Below are 22,296 nucleotides of genomic sequence, written 5' to 3' on the forward strand. Positions count from 1 at the left end.
CTTTCCGAACTTTTGTGTGGAAGGTACTCGAAGCAATAGACCGACTAAGTTCATATTGGAACCTCATCTAAGCCTGGTAGAAATTTCACGATGTACAAAGTATGGGACAAATCGGTTACTTCCTTCAATAGTTATCGTGCACACAAATTTTCACAACGTTTTCGAACTTTTGTGGAGGAGGTACCGGAAGGAGTGGACCGATATAACCCATCTTCGAACTTAAACTAAGTTTAGACAAAATATTACGAAAGCCAAATTTTGAACCGAATCGGTTGATCCGTTCGAGAGTTATCGTACCCTCCAGCCAGCCAGCCAGCCAGACGGACGGACGGACAGTGCTAACTCAACTTTAAATTGTCTGAAACGGATTTCGTCCAAACATACTTGGGGTCTACAACCATTATTTCGATGAGGCACATTTTGCCCGTATGAAAGTGTTATACCCTCGTTAGCATGAATGCTGAGGATATACAAATTTACCTAATAATGTCTTCAATCGGTTGGCACTGTTATATGCGGCCTATGTGTATAAGTGTGGACTTGTCTTGAACATCTTTGTTTGTTGTTCCTGTAACAGTGTTTCTATGGTGGTTAGGATGGCTCTTACGCTAACAGCCGAGCAAGTAATGCGACGAAAGCGTGCCACTGTATTGCTGTACCCGAAGAATATTTGTCTTTTCATGTAGATGTTCCACTGAGTACATAAGGAGGCACCCTGTCGCAGTTCTCAGAGCGGTATTCTGACAGGTTTGAATATTTTTCCATCGCTACCTTACCACAAACCGACATATCGCGTCATACGTCGTCAACAAGGTTTCTTTATCTGCCGGCTAGGGATTTGAGGATCGTGTTCCTACATCTAAGCTTGTCACAGATAGCTGTTGTGCTGCTGTGCTGCTTACGGAACCCATGCTGATGATCGGCAACTGGATAGATATTTCTAAACCTGGGGAGGACTGAAACCTTAATTAAGCGTCTTTGCTACAAGCGACAAAAGCGGCCTATACGATTCTTTTCCTGGCTTCAGTAGCGAGACCACCATGCCCATTTACCAAACGATGTGGATGGCTTTGTGAGTTTTGGGAATCTCAACTGTCAAACTGTAGTTAAAATCATGTAAATACCGAAAATCGTAAATAGGACTATACAAATACATGGACCCATAACAAAATGTTTGATAGAGAAGTTTTGCTATCACCGGGAACCTCAAACATCAAATTACAGGTAGCTCCGTCACGAAATGTTGCTAAAATCCTGAAAATATGGACAATCGGGAGGTACCGTTATAAGAGGGCTATATCGTAAAATGGAACTACCTGGGTACCTCAATTGTCAAATTACAGGTAGTTCGACCAAACAATGTAGATAATATCTTAAATATGCCTAAAATCGGGAGGTACCCTTATATGGGGGGCTATACAAAAACCTGGTGACAATTTTTATTAGAGAAGTTTTGTGACCACTTAGAATCTCAAATGTGAAATTACGGGTAGTTCAGTCAAACAAGTTTCTAAAATCCTCAAAAACTACAGGGAACTTCAAATTGTAAATTACAGCTAGTTCGGTTAAAAATTGTAGCTAAAACCCTCATAATAACGAAAATCGTGTGGTACCATTTTATAGGGGCTATACCAAAACATGAACCTATGTTGGTAATTTTTGGGGAATAAGTTTTGTGACCCTTGAGAACCTCAAATGTCAAATTACACATAGTTCGGTCAAGCATTTAGCTAAAACCTTCAAAATACCATTATATGGGGGCTCTACTAAACCATGGGCCTATGTTGACACTTTTTGTGGAGAAGTTTTTGACTAGCAGGGAACATTAAATGTCGCCCAAAAAATATTGCAACAATCCTCAAAATACCGAAAATCGGGAGGTAACGTTATATGAGGGCTATACAAATACATGGACCCATATTGACAATTTTTGGTGGATAAGTTTTGTGACCCCTAAGAAGCTCAAATTTCGTATTACACATAGTTTAGTCAAATTATGTAGCTAATATCTTTAAAATACCTAAAAATCGTCAGCTTCCGTCATATGGGGGCTTATACCAACACAGAAGACTATGTACACAATTTCTCTCGGGAAGCTATGTGATGACTGGGAACCTTAAATATCAAATTACAGGTAGTTCCTTCAACCAATGTTGCTAAATCTTCAAAATATCCGGGCGGTTGAAACTCAAACTATGAGAGAATAACAGACCAATATCAATTTTAATTTTCTTGCACGTCTAATAATTCATTAAATTATTGCACAATTTCACCTCTTGAGATTTAATAAATAATATTAATTTATGATTAATTGTCGCCTAATGTCCTGCCATAAAATAAAAAATTCTTAAATTAAATGCCAACTAAACTCTATTCCCTTTGCATCATCGTCATGCAATTAGCCACACGGCACATAAACACTTTATAAAAATAAATAACTTTCTAATCACGCTCCAACATCTCATTTTGCATCACTTTTCCGCCCACACCAACCAACAACAGACAGCTGTACTGGAAGTTGTTATACCGCCCGACATTATCAACGAAGAAACATCAGGTGATATGATGGTCCCGAAGGTGGTTCAGCTAAATTAGTGTGTCGTGCTAGGGGACATCCAAAGCCAAGGATAACATGGCGTCGTGAGGATGGTAGAGAAATTATAGCTCGCAATGGTGCACATCAAAAGACAAAAGGTAAGCGAATGAACAACAAGAACAACTTAATTTGCTTAAGCAGAACGGACTTGAAACAAATAAAAAACTTTAAAGAAGTGCATGTACAAATTACATTTACATCAAAAACTCATAAATTAAGTTATAAACGTTTTACCGAAAAGCTCATAAGAAGTCATGTCAGTAATTTTGGTGTTTTTCTTTTTCTTCTTCTTCTTTTTTTATTTTCAAAATATTTAGCTTTAGCCGTGGAAGGTGAAATGTTAACATTGTCAAAGGTCACGCGATCTGAAATGGGTGCATACATGTGCATAGCATCCAATGGTGTACCGCCATCAGTTAGCAAACGTATGAAGCTACAGGTGCATTGTGAGTATAACAACAAAACAAAAATAACAATAAATTTCGTTCTCTTTACATGACATTTTAAATGAATTTTTGTAATATTTGTGGACATGAAATTTATTACAACAATAATTGGGACAAAGTGGAAGGAAATTAAAACAAATTAATTTCGTTAATAGACGAGCGAGAGGTTGCCACTACAAACGAGCTGAAAGGCGAGCTAAAGGCCGACTTTATAGACGAGGTCAAGGCCGACTTTATAGACGAGCTCAAGGTCGTCTTTATAGACGAACTCAAGGTCGTCTTTATAGACGAACTCAAGGTCGTCTTTATAAACGAACTCAAGGTCGTCTTTATAGACGAACTCAAGGTCGTCTTTATAGACGAGCTTTAGGTCGTCTTTATAGACGAGCTTTAGGTCGTCTTTATAGACGAGCTTTAGGTCGTCTTTATAGACGAGCTTTAGGTCGTCTTTATAGACGAGCTTTAGGTCGTCTTTATAGACGAGCTTTAGGTCGTCTTTATAGACGAGCTTTAGGTCGTCTTTATAGACGAGCTTTAGGTCGTCTTTATAGACGAGCTTTAGGTCGTCTTTATAGATGAGCTTTAGGTCGTCTTTATAGACGAGCTTTAGATCGTCTTTATAGACGAGTTTTAGGTCGTCTTTATAGACGAGCTTTAGGTCGTCTTTATAGACGAGCTTTAGGTCGTCTTTATAGACGAGCTTTAGGTCGTCTTTATAGACGAGCTTTAGGTCGTCTTTACAGACGTACTTTAGGTCGTCTTTACAGACGTACTTTAGGTCGTCTTTACAGACGTACTTTAGGTCGTCTTTATAGACGTACTTTAGGTCGTCTTTATAGACGAGCTTTAGGTCGTCTTTATAGACGAGCTTTAGGTCGTCTTTATAGACAAGCTTTAGGTCGTCTTTATAGACGAGCTTTAGGTCGTCTTTATAGACGAGCTTTAGGTCGTATTTATAGACGAGCTTTAGGTCGTCTTTATAGACGAGCTTTAGGTCGTCTTTATAGACGAGCTTTAGGTCGTCTTTATAGACGAGCTTTAGGTCGTCTTTATGGACGAGCTTTAGGTCGTCTTTATAGACGAGTTTTAGGTCGTCTTTATGGACGAGTTTTAGGTCGTCTTTATGGACGAGATTTAGGTCGTCTTTATAGACGAGCTTTAGGTCGTCTTTATGGACGAGTTTTAGGTCGTCTTTATAGACGAGCTTTAAGTCGTCTTTATATACGAGATTTAGGTCGTCTTTATAGAAGAGCTTTAGGTCGTCTTTTTAGACGAGCTTTAGGTCGTCTTTATAGACGGGCTTTAGGTCGTCTATATAGACGGGTTTTAGGTCGTCTATATAGACGGGTTTTAGGTCGTCTTTATAGACGAGCTTTAGGTCGTCTATATAGACGGGCTTTAGGTCGTCTTTATAGACGAGCTTTAGGTCGTCTTTATAGACGAGCTCAAGGCCGTCTTTATAGACGAGCTCAAGGTCGTCTTTATAGACGAGCTCAAGGTCGTCTTTATAGACGAGCTCAAGGTCGTCTTTATAGACGAGCTTTAGGTCGTCTTTATCGGCGAGCTTTAGGTCGTCTTTATCGGCGAGCTTTAGGTCGTCTTTATCGACGAGCATTAGGTCGTCTTTATGGGCGAGCTTTAGGTCGTCGTCTTTATAGACGAGCTATAGGTCGTCTTTATCGGCAAGCTTTAGGTCGTCTTTATCGGCGAGCTTTAGGTCGTCTTTATCGGCGAGCCTTAGGTCGTCTTTATCGGCGAGCCTTAGGTCGTCTTTATGGGCGAGCTTTAGGTCGTCTTTATAGACGAGCTATAGGTCGTCTTTATCGGCGAGCTTCAGGTCGTCTTTATCACCGAGCTTTAGGTCATCTTTATCGGCGAGCTTTAGGTCGTCTTTATAGACGAGCTTTAGGTCGTCTTTATAGACGAGCTTTAGGTCGTCATTATAGACGAGCTTTAGGTCGTCTTTATAGACGAGCTTTAGGTCGTCTTTATAGACGAGCTTTAGGTCGTCTTTATAGACGAGCTTTAGGTCGTCTTTATAGACGAGCTTTAGGTCGTCTTTATAGACGAGCTTTAGGTCGTCTTTATAGACGAGCTTTAGGTCGTCTTTATAGACGAGCTTTAGGTCGTCTTTATAGACGAGCTTTAGGTCGTCTTTATAGACGAGCTTTAGGTCGTCTTTATAGACGAGCTTTAGGTCGTCTTTATAGACGAGCTTTAGGTCGTCTTTATCGGCGAGCTTCAGGTCGTCTTTATCGGCGAGCTTCATGTCGTCTTTATCGGCGAGCTTTAGGTCGTCTTTATCGGCGAGCTTCAGGTCGTCTTTATAGACGAGCTTTAGGTCGTCTTTATCGGCGAGCCTTAGGTCGTCTTTATAGACGAGCTTTAGGTCGTCTTTATCGGCGAGCTTTAGGTCGTCTTTATCGGCGAGCTTCAGGTCGTCTTTATCGGCGAGCTTTAGGTCGTCTTTATCGGCGAGCTTCAGGTCGTCTTTATAGACGAGCTTTATAGACGAGCTATAGCTCGTCTTTATCGGCGAGCTTTAGGTCGTCTTTATCGGCGAGCTTTAGGTCGTCTTTATAGACGAGCTATAGGTCGTCTTTATCGGCGAACTTCAGGTCGTCTTTATCGGCGAGCTTTAGGTCGTCTTTATCGGCGAGCTTTAGGTCGTCTTTATCGGCGAGCTTTAGGTCGTCTTTATAGACGAGCTTTAGGTCGTCTTTATAGACGAGCTTTAGGTCGTCTTTATAGACGAGCTTTAGGTCGTCTTTATAGACGAGCTTTAGGTCGTCTTTATAGACGAGCTTTAGGTCGTCTTTATAGACGAGCTTTAGGTCGTCTTTATAGACGAGCTTTAGGTCGTCTTTATAGACGAGCTTTAGGTCGTCTTTATAGACGAGCTTTAGGTCGTCTTTATAGACGAGCTTTAGATCGTCTTTATAGACGAGCTTTAAGTCGTCTTTATAGACGAGCTTTAGGTCGTCTTTATCGGCGAGCTTTAGGTCGTCTTTATAGACGAGCTTTAGGTCGTCTTTATCGGCGAGCTTTAGGTCGTCTTTATAGACGAGCTTTAGGTCGTCTTTATAGACGAGCTTTAGGTCGTCTTTATAGACGAGCTTTAGGTCGTCTTTATAGACGAGCTTTAGGTCGTCTTTATAGACGAGCTTTAGGTCGTCTTTATAGACGAGCTTTAGGTCGTCTTTATAGACGAGCTTTAGGTCGTCTTTATAGACGAGCTTTAGGTTGTCTTTATAGACGAGCTTTAGGTCGTCTTTATCGGCGAGCTTTAGGTCGTCTTTATCGGCGAGCTTTAGGTCGTCTTTATCGGCGAGCTTTAGGTCGTCTTTATCGGCGAGCTTTAGGTCGTCTTTATCGGCGAGCTTTAGGTCGTCTTTATCGGCGAGCTTTAGGTCGTCTTTATAGACGAGCTTTAGGTCGTCTTTATAGACGAGCTTTAGGTCGTCTTTATAGACGAGCTTTAGGTCGTCTTTATAGACGAGCTTTAGGTCGTCTTTATAGACGAGCTTTAGGTCGTCTTTATAGACGAGCTTTAGGTCGTCTTTATAGACGAGCTTTAGGTCGTCTTTATAGACGAGCTTTAGGTCGTCTTTATAGACGAGCTTTAGGTCGTCTTTATAGACGAGCTTTAGGTCGTCTTTATAGACGAGCTTTAGGTCGTCTTTATAGACGAGCTTTATGTCGTCTTTATAGACGAGCTTTAGGTCGTCTTTATAGACGAGCTTTAGGTCGTCTTTATATACGAGCTTTAGGTCGTCTTTATATACGAGCTTTAGGTCGTCTTTATAGACGACATATTTATCCAATTAAATAAAATAAAATATTTCAAATGCCTTTAGACATTTGTGCGCATTAAACCACCCATCACAAAGCTCCATCTTTTAAAATAATTTCCTGTTGATTAGCAATAATTTCCTTTAGCTAATAATTTCCACAACCGTGACTAACTTCAAATTAATCTAAAGAAATACACCGCACTTACCAACAACAACTCTACATGTTACGCAAAAAACAACGAAATAAAATTAACTAGAAAAAAGCAAACCATGAATACAAAGAGACGGAAGCAATCCAACGTCAGCCAATAAACAGTTGGATTTATATTAGTTTCCGTCTCAGCAGGTTTTGACTTTTATGAGTCAAAACATATCCAGGCATCTAGACACGCATACCACATAAAGAATTCTAACAATTTCATGGTAGAGAAATAAAAAAACCAGCAGCACACCACGCAACATAAGGACACAACGTGGCAAGAGGTGACCACAATGAAAAAAAAAAAAACCGACACACACACTCAGAGTCACAACAGCAACAATGGTTAATAATGCCAATGCAAACTGCAATCAATTGACAGCGGGACAGAACCACATAATTGAAGGAAAGGTGCAACAGAAGCAACAGAAGTTTCCCTGCAAGTTGCAACTTTGCACTTTATTTGATGGGTTACGGTGTACATTTCTTTTTCTTCTTCTTATTCGTTTGTGTCGTATGCTTCTGCTCCTGTGATACAGTTTTTCCTTCCCTTTTGTCTTTCCTTCCTTCCTGGCTTCCTTGATTCTTTCGCACTTTATTAAAGTGTCGATGGAAATTGCAAAAATTTCCGGTTCGTAAGACTTCCAATGGCTTTCTTCAGGCGTTTGCGCCCAACTACATTGGAGCTGTGTGCGGTGGCACAGCCGTCGTCTGTGTGCAGAGAGTATAAACTATTTGGCAGCACATTAAGTTTTTAGCACCGGTAAAGTGCATGATTGTGCAGGCATGAAAGTGGTAATACGTGCGAGACACACTTAACCAACTTTTGAGATGACTTCAGTTCGAAAACTACCCTCCCAAAAGAACTTCAATTTAAAGCTATGTAAACTAATTTAAATGTTCTGCATATTATGCACACATACATTCATACCTTAGAAAAAATGTATTAAAATTATTAAAATAAGGACAAAATGGCGACATTATTCATTTATGAACTGAAATAAAACTTAATAGAAGGGAACCAAACACAATAATTATGCCGTCTAAAAATATATTGATTTTGTGTCACGAGTTTGCTTTAAAATCTGTAGGTACTGTAATGTGGGGCTATACCAAACATTTTTAGTGACCAAACTTCTTCATAAAGGACTTGAAACATAAAATTACGTTAAACTAAGTTTGGAAAAAGTTTTAGAGTTATCTTGCACAATAGTCATTTAAGTATGTGCCGGCAGGATTTTGGAGCTTTTGAGCCATTACCTCAGGAATTAGCGACTTACTCCAGAAAAATATCTTGGGAAGTATGGACTTGCGCAAGAAAAAAATTTTACCGTCGTAAAAGAAGCCGCAAGGACAACCTACTGAAAAAAATTCACAACGATCCGAGCGGAGCTCTTAAACTTAATTTTATACGCATTTTGTGTGGTAGGTACCGGAAGAAGTGGACCGATATAGTCCATATTCCAAACTGATACATAACTGGAAGAAGTAATACGATGTGCAAAGTCTGCACCAATCAGAAACACCCTGCCAGAATTATCTTGGCAAATCCATTTTGGTTGCTGCCATCAGGGTATCTTAGAGCCTTAAGACCAATATCTCAGGAAGTATGGACTTCCGAAAGAAAAAAATTTACCGTTGTAAAGGAAGCTGCAAAGACAACCTACTTCCAAAACGATCCGAGAGGAGCTCTTAAACTTCACTTTATCCGAATTTTGTGTGGGAGGTACCCGAAGGAGTGGGCCCACATAGTCCATATTGGAACCCGATCTATACCTAGAAGAAATAATACGATGTGCAAAGTTTGGACCAAATCGATTGCTCCCCTCGAGAGGTTATCGGTCAAACGATATTACATAAATTTTTTTAAACTTTTGTAGGGGAGGTACGCGAGGCAGTGGACAGATATGGCTCATCTTCGAACTTAAACTAAGTTTAGACAAAATATTAATATGTAATTATAATAATTGTTCCACAAACCATCCCATAAGGGACAAAGGAGACTTCTCTCACATCGATGAGTGCACTCCGATTCGTATTAGCTCAATGATATGGGAGCTACAGTTTATCGCCGAGTCCGAACGGCGTGTCTGAGACACCACTTAGTAGAGAAGTGCCACCGTGGTGCAACGGTATGCACACCCGCCTTGCACACATAAGGTTGTGGGTTTGATTCCCAGGCCAGGCAACATCAAAACACGTTTTAACGGTGGCAAAATACCCCTCAGTAATGTTGGCGACATTTCCTGAGTATTTCAGCCATGAAAAGCTTGTCTTGGACAAAATATTACCATACCCAAAATTTGGTTCGAATCGGTTGATCCGTTCGAGAGTTATCGTACGCACCAACCAGACAGTCAGACGGACGGACATGGCTAACACGACTACAAATTGTCTGAAACGAATTTCGTCCAAACATACTTGGGGTCTAAACCCGTAATTTCGATGAGGCACATTTTTGGTCGTATCAATGTGAATATACCCCTTCTATCCTAAAGGCTGAGGGTATACTTACTTACTTATCTGGCCCATTACAGAACATTTGTTCCATAGGCGGAACTAAGACAAGATCTCCATTCCTCTCTATTTGTTGCTTCGCACTCTGGAATACCGCGCCTTTTCTTCTCATCATCCACTTGTTTGCGCTTAAACCTGCCAATTCTGCGTCCACCGCCAAGCGGTCCATATTTATACGCCTTTTTAGCGGGTTCATCATCGCTCATTCTTATGATATGGCCTAGCCAACGCAATCGCTGCATCTCGATACGTTTAACAATATTGATGTCGTTGTATAGCAGATACAGTTCGTGGTTCATGCGACGTCGATATTCACCGTCAACGCAAATTGGTCCGTAGGTCTTTCGAAGTATTTTTCTCTCAAACACACCAAGCACTGCCATGTCTGCTTGCGCAAGTACCCAGGCTTCGGAGTTATACATCAGCACGGGTAGAGTGTTTTGTAGAGCGTAATTTTTGTTTGACGAGATGTGGCTTTGTTTTTAAACTGCTTACTTAAACCAAAGTAGCATCTGTTATCCAATACAATTCTTCTTTTTATTTCACAACTGATGTCATTTGTTGTGTTTACGGAGGTGCCGAGGTAGACAAAGTCTTTTACTACCTCAGTATTATAGGAACCAACTTCCACAGTCGGTCCGAGCTCAATGGACGCATTGCGCGTCGTCACCATCAACTTCGTCTTCCCCACCACTTTAGCAGATTCTCCTTCGACCTTTATAAAGGTATCAGTTACTTCTTTTACTGGTCGGCCCATGATGTCTATATCATCAGCATAAGCAAGAAACATGTGACTATTGGTGTAGATTGTGACACTTTCTTTTGACGTTTGCCTCTCGTATAACCTTTTCCAGCAGGATGTTGAAGAGATCACACGAAGGTTGTCTCCTTGTCTGAAACCTCTTTTGGTACCAAACTCTTCGGAGAGGTTCTTTCCTATTTTAACTGAGGACCTCGTGTCAGTCAAAGTCATTTTACAAAGCCGGATGAGCTTTGCGGGGATACCAAATTCAGACATGGCTTGGAACACCTTTGAACGCAGCGGGCTGTCGAAGGCTACTTTATAATCGACAAAAAGGTGGTAGGTGTCGATCTGCATCTCTTGGGTCTTCTTCAGGATTTGCCGCAGTCAATGGTGGACTTGCCAGGTCTAAAGCCGCATTGGTATGGTCCAATTATGTCGTTGACCATAGGCTTTAGTCATTCGCACAATATCCCTGACACGATCTTGTAGGCAATAGGAGTAGACTTATGCCCCTATAGTTAGAGCATACAGTCTTATCTCCATTCTTGTGGACGGGGCACAGGATACTCAGGTTCCAATCGTTGGGTACTCGTTCTTTCTGCCAGATGGTGCTAACTATCTGATGAATACACCTTATCAGCCGTGTCGCCTCCGGTTTTGAACAGCTCGGCTGGTAAGCCATCGGTTCCTGCTGCCTTATTATTCTTCAGCTGATTTATTGCCGTCCTTACCTCATCTTGGCTGGGCGGTATACATTCAATACCATCTTCTGGGATTAGGACTCGGTATCTTCGTCGTCTTCGCTGCTATTGGATACCAACAGATTTGAAAAATGTTCTTTCCATATCCTGAGTACACTATCTGTATCAGTTATCCGAATTACCTTGCTGGTCTCTACAGGAGGATGTGCCTGTACCAAAGCCATCAGTTTGATGCTTGACTCTTTGGTAGAATTTTCGGACTTCATTCTGGCTCCTGTACATCTCGATTTTTTCACACTCCCGCTTTTCCGTTTCTCTCTTTTTCCTGGGAAAACACGTTTCTCCTCTCTCTTTGCTCCCAGTATCTCTCTCGTGCGCTACGCGTTGCTACTGATTGTAAAGTAGCCCTATATGCCGAATTTTTCTCTTCGGTGGCAGCACGACACTCCTGATCATACCATGGATTCCTTGGTGGGAGGTCTCTGGTATCCAAGTATGGATTTTGCGGCTGTTTGCATGAAGTGGGCAATGCTTTGCCATTGCGCTGATATGTAATCGGGATGAGGAGTGCTTTGATTAAGCAATTGGTCTAGTTGAGTGGAATATGCTGTTACTATCTGTTGTGATTGCAGCATACCGATGTCTAACTTTCGTGTTGTGTTTGTTCGTACTTTGTTTGCTATGTTTAAGCGGGTGCGTACCTTTGCTGCAACAAGGTAGTGGTCCGAATCAATGTTTGCGCCTCAGAACGATCGTACATCCAACACGCTCGATGAATGTCTTCCATCTCTCACAACATGATCAATTTGATTTCTCGTTTTCTGATCTGGAGACAGCCAGGTGCCCCTTATGAATATCGAGATTATTAAATCTGGTACTGCTATCTACCATGTTTTTGCAGCTGCAAAGTCTATCAGCCTCATACCATTGGCAGATGTTTCACTGTGGAAACTGAATTTCCCGACTGTTGGGCCAAAGATATTCTCCTTTCCAATTTTGGCAATAAAATTGCCTAGAATGATTTTAATGTCATGGGCAGGGCAACGGTCATATGTTTCTTCTAAGCGCTCGTAAAATATATCTTTGATCAGTTCGTCCTTTTCTTCAGTGGGAGCATGAGCGCAAATAAAGCTAATGTTGAAGAATTTTGCTTTCATTCGAATTGCAGCAAGTCTTTCATTCACTGGGGTGAAGCTGGATACAAAATGTTTTAGTTTCCGACTAACTACGAATCCGCAACCAAACACATGCTTTACGTCATGGCAGCTATAATACAGTGCGTCACCTTTAGGTGTTGTTGTGACGCCTTTCCCAATCCATCGTATTTCCTGTATGGCAGTAATATCGGCCAAACACAAGTTTTTAACGTTCTTATGGGTGAACGCGCGGCACATGTTAGCTCACTACCTTTAACGGGTGTTAAAGGCAGTTCCCCAGGTGACATCACGGAGAGGTCAGTGTCCACTTGGAATGAAAGAGTGACCAAGATAAATCCCGGGCTTTGCCATTTTAAACCGGTCAGGACCGTTGCTTGGTATCTTCCATCCCCTACGTCACCCTGGCTGAGGGTATAAAGAGTTAATTCGTTAGAGCTAATTCGTATTTGTTGTAAGTTGACAATGACATAATTATTCATTTTGAACTTCACAGATTATCCGGACTATGTCATGTTTTAAATTCTGGGTAATGTTATAACAGACATGGAGAATCAACTTTGTACCTCTAGTGAGGTAGTCACATCAAAGTTTTGAATTAGTTTTTTCTGTTCTTCCTTAGCCTTACTTGTTAGGGCTTGTTATACTCTCAATCTTAAGATTAACTAGGGTGTATTCGGGTAAATTGTGCCTCATCGAAATAGTGGTTTAGACCAGGTATCGGCACCAAACAAATGCATTGTTGCGGCCTCACGCATACGACTCTCTCTCGCTCTCTCCACAAAACAGCGTGTGCGTTAATTGCATTGCTAAAACTAAAAATCATTGAAACAACCGACAACAGAACCTTCTTCATTGACTTCTTACGAAGACTGAGTGGTGGTTGTTCTGTTGTTATTCTCATCAAGGGCACGTGTGCCCCTTTTTGCCGGGACATTGGTTTAGACCCCAATTATGTTTGTATGTTTCAGACAATTTGTAGTCATTTTCTCAAATCGCCTGCTCTCAAATCGCATTGATTTTTTTGAAACAACTTGTATTTGCTGCTCTCCTTACGATTGTTCAATTTTTTAAGGGCAAATCAATACTTCCTGTTAAAATTCTCTAAAAGCTGGAGCGAACGGATCAGCCGTTTTGGTCCAAAATTTGGCCTTCTTAATATTTTGTCAAAAATTAGTATAAATTTGAAGATATGTCCACTCCACTCCACTTAAATGGTACTGACGATTATCTTGAACGGAACAACCGATTTGGTCCCTACTTTAGATTTCTTCCAAATCCAAATATAGTTTATTTTCGAAAATTTTCCATGTCGGCATTTTCTGTAGCTAGCTCCCCACAAAAGTTCAACATTTTTGTTTAAGTGCAGTTTACGATCTGCTCGAATATTAATTGTTCCACAAACATCCCAGATGGGACAAAGGAGACTTCTCTCATATCAATGAGTACACCCCGATTCACATTAGCTCAATGATATGGGACCTACTGTTTATCGCCGAGAAGTTTTTCATAGCTGAAATACTCAGGAAATGCCGCCAACATTGCTGAGAGGTATTGGCAAGGCGGGTGTGCATACCTGTGCACCACGGTGGCCTAAACACCTACGATTTAAAATAGGAAAGTATTTAAAAAATCCACAATTATTTAGGCAACGATATTTTTTACTTACTTAGAACAAAGTATCATCTGATGGTCAATATTCTTCTTATTTCACAACTTATGTTGTCTGTTGTGTTTATGGCAATGCCGAGGTAGACGAAGTCTTTAACTATAATAATAATTGTTCCACAAACATCCCAGATGGGACAAGGGAGACTTCTCTCATATCAATGAGTGCACGCCGATTCATATTGGCTCAATGATATGGGACCTACTTTTTATTGCCGAGTCCGAACGGCGTGTCTTACGACACCAGTTGTAGAGAAGTTTTTCATGGCTTAAATACTCAGGAAATGTCGCCAGCATTACTGAGGGGGAATTTTGCCACCGTTGAAAATTTGATGTTGCTTGGCCTGGGATTCGAACCGCAGACCTTCTGAGTGCACCACCGGTCTTTAACTACCTCAAAGTTATATGAACCAACTTCCAAAAGTTGGTCCGAGTTCTGTGGACGCATTGCGCATCGGTACCATCAACTTGGTCTTGTCGTCGTTAACTGCCAGACCCACTGTAGCAGGTTCTTATTTTTCTACTTTCGTCAAGGTATCACTTATCCCTTTAACTGATCGACCTATGATGTGAATATCGTGACATGAGCACGGTGCGCCTTAACTAACTTTAAATAAAAGTTGTTTACACCTGGGAAGTTGCTTACACTGGGGCGAAGTTGAAGACCATATATTTTAACCTCCGACTAACTACAAATCCGCAACCAAAGTCATGCTTTATGCCACGGCAGCTATAATACAGTGAGTCATCTTTAGGTGTTGTTGTAAACGCCTTTCCCAATCTATCGTATTTTTGTATGGCAGTAATATCGGCCTTGTATTTGTCAAGTAATCCGTCAATGCGTAAACTACACCTTCTCTATACAGATTGCGGAAATTGCAAATTCGCAGTTCATGCTCCTTAAACTTTTGCGGGAGTCGTCAACTTTAGAGGTATTTTGTTTTTTTTCGGTTTTAAATAGTATGTTAGCTTTTTGGAGGGATGACTTACTGGCCCAACGCAACACCCAAGTTTTTGTCATTCCTTTTGGTGAACGCGTGGCACACTACTTTTAACGGGTGTTAAAAGAAACTCTCCAGTTGACACCACCACTTTCAAGTTTCCACTTGTGTGTCTTGGGCTTTACGTGTTGAAGACAGTCAGGATCTTTGCTTCGTTTCTGTCATTCCCTACGTCACACAGTGTCACGACAGCGGCCAAAAACGGTCAAAACGAAGTACCACGGATTACAAATATAATAATGGGAGTCGATAAAAAACATTCCAATTAGAAGGATTTGGAATTTTGGCATTGCTACGGCAAGTAGCTTTGTCTACATGAGGATTCAAATCCTATAATTGCTGGCTATGTGAATTTTCTCGATATTTTCCCAAAATTAGCAAAATTTATTACTTTCAAATATTTAAAGTACTGGTCATTAAAAAACTGATTTTTACGTTGTTTTAGATGTAATAAACTTGACTTCAAATTTTTTTGGACGTAAATAGTGATCATATGGTGTTTACAGTTACCCAGGCCTGTAGTTTTTGTTCATCAATGTTGTGAAGCAAATTTTAAAATTAGTGGAGTGGGAATAAATATATAAACGTGTATATCGATATTATTTCCTATTTGAGTTGTAGAAAGTGGGTACTTCAAATGTATAAAGGCTTTTTGTAGACTTATTAGGTACCTAATTATATTGTCTTTACATGAGATAATTTAAAAAAAAAAGTAAAAAAGTATCAGAGATATACCCTCAGCCTGTGTGGAAAGAAATACTTTTTTCCAAAAAAAAAAAAAAAAAAAAACATGTATTTAGGGGGGTTTTTCAAAATTTTGGCGTATGATAGGATAGGATTAAAACTCAAAAATTTGCGGGGATATCGATAGATAGAGCTTTTTTATCACACTAGCGTACGAAAAACATAATATCGCTGTAAACAGGGCCACTAGGAAAACCTTCGGTAAAAATGTCCAAAGGATCGTCGAACAGACCCTTAACCACACAAAAATGTTGAACATTTGTGTGGGTGGTGCCACAAGAATTGGACAGATAGGGCCCAAATTTGAACATAAACTAAGTTTCGACAATATTTAGAGATTCAAAGTTTGGACCAAATCGGTTGCTACGTCTATGAGAAATCGGGCGTACCATTTTAGTGAATATTTTCGAACTTTTGTGGGAGACGTACCGGAAGGAGTGGACCTATAAGCACCACATTCGAATTTCATCTAATATTCGAAGAAATATTACAATATCCAAAGTCTGGACGAACGCAGTATTCCGTTCAAGCTCTCCAGCCACTACATAGGAGTTTTTTACAACTTTCGGGCTGCTTTCTCAAGAAGTATGGACTTGCCCCTGAAAAAACTTTTATTGTCGTAATACGCAGCGAATTCAAGTTGCTTCAACAAAAACTAAAGTGATTTGATAGCAGTTCTTGAAGTGAATTTATCCAAAATTTTGTGTGGGAAATACTCGAAGGAGTGGGCAAATATAGTCCATATTCGAACCTGATCTATATCTGGTAGATATATGAGGATGTGTAAAGTATAGACCAAATCGGTCACTTCCATCAAGAGTTATCATGCGCAGAATTTTTCCGAACATTTTTGCCCTGAAGGAGTGGACCGACGGTACGACGGTATAAGTTTCATCAGGGGCAAGTCCATACTTCCTGAGAAAATAGTCTGCAAGGTACAAAAAACCCCGAAGGAGTGGACCGATTGAGTTCATATTGGAACATCATCCAAGTCTGGTAGAAATTTCACGACGTGGAAAGTACGGACCAAATCGGTTAATTCCTTCAAGAGTTATCGTGCTCACAAATCTTGCGAACATTTCCGAACTTTTGTGGGGGAGGTACCGGAAGGAGTGAACCGATATAACCCATCTTCGAACTTAAACTAAGTTTGGACAAAAATAATACGAAAGCCAAATTTTGGACCGAATCGTTCGAGAGTTATTGTGCGCTCCAGCCAGACAGACGGACGGACATTGCTAAATCAACTCCAAACTGTCTGAAACGAATTTCGTCTAAACATACTTGGGGCCTAAACCATTATTTCGATGAGGCACATTATGCATAAATGATGAGGTTAAAAAAATGGTGAACCGTCGAAATCGAATAATTTTCGATTTTTAAGCGAAAATTTACAGTTTTGAACATTAATGGGTCAAAATAACTTTTTAAAGGAAAATTCTCTTATTGAAAGACAAAAGTTTAATATATTCGATAATCCCACAAAAATATATGAAGACTGAACACTAAATTTCAGTCGTTTTGGATGGATAATATAGTTAAAACCTTCAAAATACCAAAATCGGGAGGTACCGTTATATGGGGTTTATATCAAAACGTGAACCTATGTTCATAATTTTTAGCGGGAAAGTTTTTTTTGTAAACTGTGAACTCTGCACCTAAAAATTCAATCAATTTGGTCGATAAATTTAGTTAAAATATGAAAAATATCGAAAATTAGGAAGTGCCGTTATATGGGGGCTATACATAAACGTGGATCGACTTCCAAATTTTTTGCCCTCGACGTTGTCAGTGAACAATAAGTATTTGTACCAAAATTCATATACTTACGCTAATTTCTTCTATTTTTGGCCATGGTTTATATGAACTCGCGACATAGCGCGTCACCCATTACTGGTCGATATAAAATTGGGAAGAGTTTTTTTTAGTACAAAAACTAAAAGTACTGATGAGGATTTGTGACGATATCCGAAATTATGATCATCAATGCATTTTTCGAAAGTAAATTAATTTTAACTAATTCACACTTTATAAAACTTTTTGTTCTAAAATGTATATCTTGACCACTAACATAACTCGATTTCAAATACTACCAAAATCCTGTTTGTTTGGAAAAAAAATTATGTGCTTTTATTTTGAATCAAATAAAAAGTTTGGTAGTAATTCGAATGATTTAAATTCCTGAGCTTCATAGAGAAACCGGCCATTTACATCTCAAAGAAAATATCAATGTGAATCTGAAAGTGGACTTTTATATATTTAGTTTCTCACAAAAAAATTGTTGGAGATTAAGGAAAAATTTCACAGAAATTAAAAATAAAACAATAAGTAATTTATTTTGAAAATTTTGCCTATTTGGGCAAAGCTCATTTGTATACCCTCAGCATTTATGCTAACGGCCAAAATGTGCCTCAATAATGAAATAATGGTTTTAGACCCTAAGTATGTTTGGACCAAATGTGTTTCAGACAATTTGGAGTCGATTGAACAATGTCCGTCCGTCTGTCTATCTGGCTGGCTGGAGCGCGCGATAACTCTCGAACGGATGAACCGATTCGGTTCAAATTTTGGCTTTCGTAATATTTTTCCCAAACTTAGTTCAAGTTCGAAGATGGGCTATTGGTCCATAGTTTACACATCCTAATATATCTACCAGATATAGATCAGGTTCAAATATGGACTATATTTGTCCACTCCATCCGGTACCTCCCACACAAAATTTCTGATAAGTTCACTTAAATCCTTATATCGAATCACTTTGATTTTTGTGGAAACAACATGCATTCGCTGCATCAATTACTATGGTAAAAGTTTTTTTTCAGGGGCAAGTCCATACTTCTTGAGCAAACAGCCCCAAGGATATAAAAACCCATATGTAGTGGCTGGAGATCCACTTCCATAATGGTCAACGTCGATCCATTCCTTTCAGTGTATCCTACGCAAAAACTTTTGATCTTTAATCCTAATCAACATTTTTGACTGTTCAAACGCCCAAAATTTTTAAAACCCCCTAAATACATACGTTTTTTGGGAAAACATTGTTTCAATATACACAGGCTGAGGGTATATCTCTGTCGGCAAAGCCGACTGATACTTTCTTACTTGTTAATATTAATTTTAATTAATTTCTCGTTAGAGTCGAGCTTAATGACCAATGATTTTTGCAAATGAAAAGGAAAGCCACACAACCACCGCTATGTGACATGTTTCGCCTTTGGTAGAGGCTCATCAGACATATCGGGTGTGTAGCGGCTTCGCTCACCTAACTTTTTCTCTTTCAAATGCAATTTGTTTTTTTACAACGCTGAATATTTTTCATTCATTGTATGGCTTCCAAGAAAAACGCTTAGCGTACTCTTTGAAAGTTATGAGTTTGGCTCTAAACGATAACACGCCGTGACAACATTTTTTCATGTGTGTTTTCAAGAACATGGGTTCAAGCCACAGCCTGTCTTAAGCTAATTTCATTTATTTTGAAAATTTAGCCTATTAGGGCGAAAATCATTTTAAATATTAATTAATTTCTCGTTAGAGTCGAGCTTAATTACCAATGATTTTTGCAAGTGAATAAGTAATTTTATTTCTATAATGTAAACATGTTTCTAACGTCTAGGTTTTTCACATCGAATTTTAGGTTTAATATTTAATTATTTTTCCACAGGTTTCTCTGCCTGCTTTATTCTGTGAACTTCTTCTCCAAATACGCTATTGTATATGTATCATTTCAAATTTAAAGCCTTGGTTTTACAATCTCAATCCAAAAAAATATTTTATATAGAAAACTACTTTAAACCTAAATATAGCTCCATCTTAGAAAATAGTTATCTTTTTAATATATCACCAAATACACACACGCACTCATCATGTCAATGAACACATTTTCACACACAGATCAAAATAGGAACACGACACACATGAACCATGAACTGAAGCGTACATCTCCTATTGACGGGACATGTTGCTTCACTCGAATGTATAAGGTATATCTTATACACCTGTCATCGACATACTCACACATCCATACAATTCAACAACATACGAGCTTTAAGAATAAACTCTCTAAAAACGTAACGTCTTGACTGAGAAAATTAATTTTTTCCTCACCTTTCATCGGCAATATTGTCTGTAGAATTCACAGCCGTGATGCTGACAAGATACCTGTTATTCTAGACGATATGCCCGTAGGTGCGTGTGTGGTATATCTTAAACGTTTTCTATGTAGGCATTTTCTTCTTTACTACCTCAATATCTTATCAGAAGATTTTGTGTTTAGTTTGCTTTCTTTGATGATGATGATGGTGGTGGAGATGGTGGTTTCTTCAGTGATTTCAAGTATTTTGACTGTTGATTGATTTTAATCAGAAAATTAAGTGGCTTCCTACATTTCTTGTGCGTCATGCTAAGCAAACATGAAAAACAGTGGAGTATGGAACCATGAGAAAGCAAGAAATAGAACTAACAACATAAAGGTGTCAGCAACAGGATATGTTTCACATGTGGTAATCGAAATGTGAACTGTTTGATTTGTATCTCAGCACAGGACTTGGTATTAGGGATGGCAATTAAGAAAATATTTATAATTTAGCAAACCAGAAAAACAATTTTTTTAGGTGGCGTGGAAAATTGTTGGTGGAAATTATTTGTTCCCATTCATGGATTTTGCTGGCCTTTTTAAAGAGCCGTAGATCCTTTGTCATTATACATTATCCATGTCGAAAAAGGTAATGAATACTATTATCACTTAAGTTTTCGACTGACATTTTCTGTGCTGTATTAGACCGCAAGGAAGCTTTTATGCTGCTGATAAGTTGGGTACGAATGTATATTCTGCAAGAATGTATTTCTAGTCAACATTTCCTACTAAGAGCAGAGAAGGACATTTTGGAAGTTTCTTCACAACGCCCATATGACCACAGATATTCTCTCTTTCAATTTTTTGCATTACAATTTCCTAGAATAATGTATATGTCATGGTCAGGGTAGTGTTTTTTTTAGGATCCATGGCAAACATTTTATATTCCCGCACATCAAAATCATTCGTCGTCTGATATCCCTGAATCTCATTGACATTTGACTTTTTACCTTTGTACGCCGGTGTGTGTTTTTCTTTTTCTTATTTTTCCAATTGATTTCCATTTGACTTCAGTTAATAGCTTGCTTGTGGCTTGAATGTTTGTGGAGACAAAGGCGAAAATAACATCAGACTGTTGATTTAGGTTTAACATAAAATGAGACACCTGCTTATTTAAATATTGTATTTGTGCAAAGGTGGTAAGGCACATTTGAATTTAATTAAACGTTTGCGTATTTTTGTTTGAATACCAATCAGCACATGTGTGTATTTCCTATCGCACATTCGTTTAAATCATTCTGCAACTCAATGACCCGGTCTCGACTGTTTTTATTATAGCTTAGACAAATGAACTAAATATACAAGACTTTAAGATTGTTTTGGCTTTATTTAAAGTGAATTGGGAAAATAATTCCCAAGAATGATATAAGTAAAAACTGTATACGACTTTTGGAAACCATTCCCTTTAAAATGGTTTCCAAAAGGCAACTAAGTAATCGTATAAACGAGGAAATTTTTTTAATATGAAAGATATATGGAAAACATCAACAACATCATTTTTTTTAGAAATTCAGAAAATCTTTAATAGGAGGTATTCATAAATAATTATTTTATACAGACGACTAGAAGACAGACGACTAGAAGACCTTCATGTAAGGTCATTAATCAAATATAAGAAATCGTTCTCCATTTTCATCACTAAAATCTCCTAAATTTATAGAAAAAAAGTCCAGATGTTTATCCAAAAAATGAAATTTTAGCGACATGTTTACACCCATTTTACCAAAACATGCGAACTACAAAAGCATTGTAAAAATCTTGTCGAATGTTTTGGAAAAATTAGTACAAACATGACGCTAAAATTGCATTTTTGATATACATCTGGACTTCTGAGATATATTAATGATGAGCATGGGGAACGATTTCACCAAGATCTTTTTAAATTTAATTCGCATGCTAGAAAGGCGCTAAAAAAAGCTCAGGTGATTTTTATTTTATTTTTAAAAATTCTGAACAACAAGGTTTTACCAGCAAGTACAAAATTGATGTTATACAAGACATGTATAAGACCTGCTATTTTATATGCCTTTCCTATTTGGTTCAGCATATCACCCTCTGTTGTGAAAGAACTAGAGGTATTTGAAAGGAAAATTTTTAGACTTTGTATCGGAAAAAATTGTATGTGTACCAATAAGAGGTATTCGAAATAATTGTATTTATGCAAATTCCAAGGTAAAGCGGATGTCCAACTACATTTGTACGATCTTAGATAAGTTCAATGCAAGGTTAGAATTTTATGAAAATGTGCATATGGTTGAAGCACTTAACAGTCAGGCAAACATTGGTTGGTATAACTCAAACTATTTATCACCCATGGGGTATAAAAACGAGTCTGAAGCGGGTATTACCGCCTTTTATGAGAAGGCACTTGTCGGTACACACCGTGGGTAGTTACTGATTTACCTACTTTTTTGTCTGTTTTTTATTTTTCTTTATTTCTTTTCTTTTTCGTTTTGGTGTTATTTAGTTTTAAGTTCATAAACTTTGGATACTTTATCCCTTTTTATTGTATTAGTCTCGGGAGCAAGGACGTATGTAACTTCAAATTGTGTATATCCACCCACATTTAATTTCACTTTTTATGTAAAAGCTAGGTGCT

At 38.8% G+C, this 22,296-nt stretch overlaps 1 pseudogene; it reads left to right on the forward strand.

Moving 5' to 3' along the window:
* LOC141398444 (uncharacterized) overlaps positions 1-22,296 on the forward strand; it is a 266,339-nt pseudogene that overhangs the window by 197,597 nt on the left and 46,446 nt on the right.

This window comes from Musca autumnalis, unplaced genomic scaffold, assembly GCF_047663935.1.
Source record: "Musca autumnalis isolate F117 unplaced genomic scaffold, ASM4766393v1 scaffold_3, whole genome shotgun sequence".
NCBI classification, from domain to species: Eukaryota; Metazoa; Arthropoda; class Insecta; order Diptera; family Muscidae; genus Musca; species Musca autumnalis.